Raw genomic sequence first — 1,023 nt, 5'->3', positions numbered from 1 at the left:
GGGGGGGGGGGGGGGGGCAGCTTCTGGGAGGGAGTCACGACACAGCGGCGGGGCGGTAACGGCACGGTACGGCACGGTACGGCACGGTACGGGGGTCACTACGGGTGGCACAGAGCACAGCAGACACGCACACCGTCACAATGTTCAGAGGGAGCGCGCCTGGCATCGCACTTCCCGCTGGAACCCCACCCCGGCCGGCAGACTGCCACCATGGGGACTGGGGGGTGCCCAGCCCTGTGGGGTGGGCTAGGGGCCCCCCTGCTCCCCGGTGGGCAGAGAGACGAGGTGGCGGATGTGCTCGGGGCAGGGGGGCGAGACGGGCCCCGGTGTGGGGAGGGTCTCGGTCCCGCGTGCGATGTACACACTGTACACGTATTTACAGCGCGAGGAGCGGCGGAGGGGCCGGGGGGGCCCGAGGAGGCGATGCGCTTGTCATCGGTGGGAGAGGTGGCAGGTGGGTGCAGGGCTGAGGCTCTCCTCCGTGGGGCTGCCCCACGTTCTCCCCCCCCCCAAGTCCCACAGCCACCACCAGCCTCTTCCCCCAGCCTTGGGCGCTGGCAGAGCTCCCCGCCAGGGAGGAGGGAGCTGCCACGGAGCGTGGGCTTCCCACGGCGACCGGGTCCTCGATAACGAGTGCATAAATCTGCTAAGAGCTTTCAGTACAGCGATGGACTGATGGAAAAGAAAAAAAAAACCAAAAAAAAACCAAAAGAAAAAAGTCCAGGCAAAGAACAGCAAGCACTGAAAGGCGGGTGGAACCGTGCAGAGAAGGAGCAAGCCATGCTCTACGACGGGACAGACGGTCACGGGCGCTTAGGGCTGCCCTTTGGCAAAGTGGCCCTCCGTGGGTCGAACATGCCACGAATTCATACGCACGGGTGGTCGGTCGATAAAGAGAGTAGTCGCCGGGTCGGCTGGGCGGCAGGCGTTGGCGATGAAACCCTTGGGCGCGACATTGAACGGATCAGCTATTCACAGGTCTTGTTCTGGAGTCGTGTTATTTCGTTGCATAGAACATCAGGC

Source organism: Calidris pugnax, unplaced genomic scaffold (assembly GCF_001431845.1).
Source record: "Calidris pugnax isolate Ruff unplaced genomic scaffold, ASM143184v1 scaffold247, whole genome shotgun sequence".
Classification (NCBI taxonomy): Eukaryota; Metazoa; Chordata; class Aves; order Charadriiformes; family Scolopacidae; genus Calidris; species Calidris pugnax.
The sequence above is the reverse complement of the archived record's forward strand: the minus strand, read 5'-3'. Positions refer to the sequence as shown.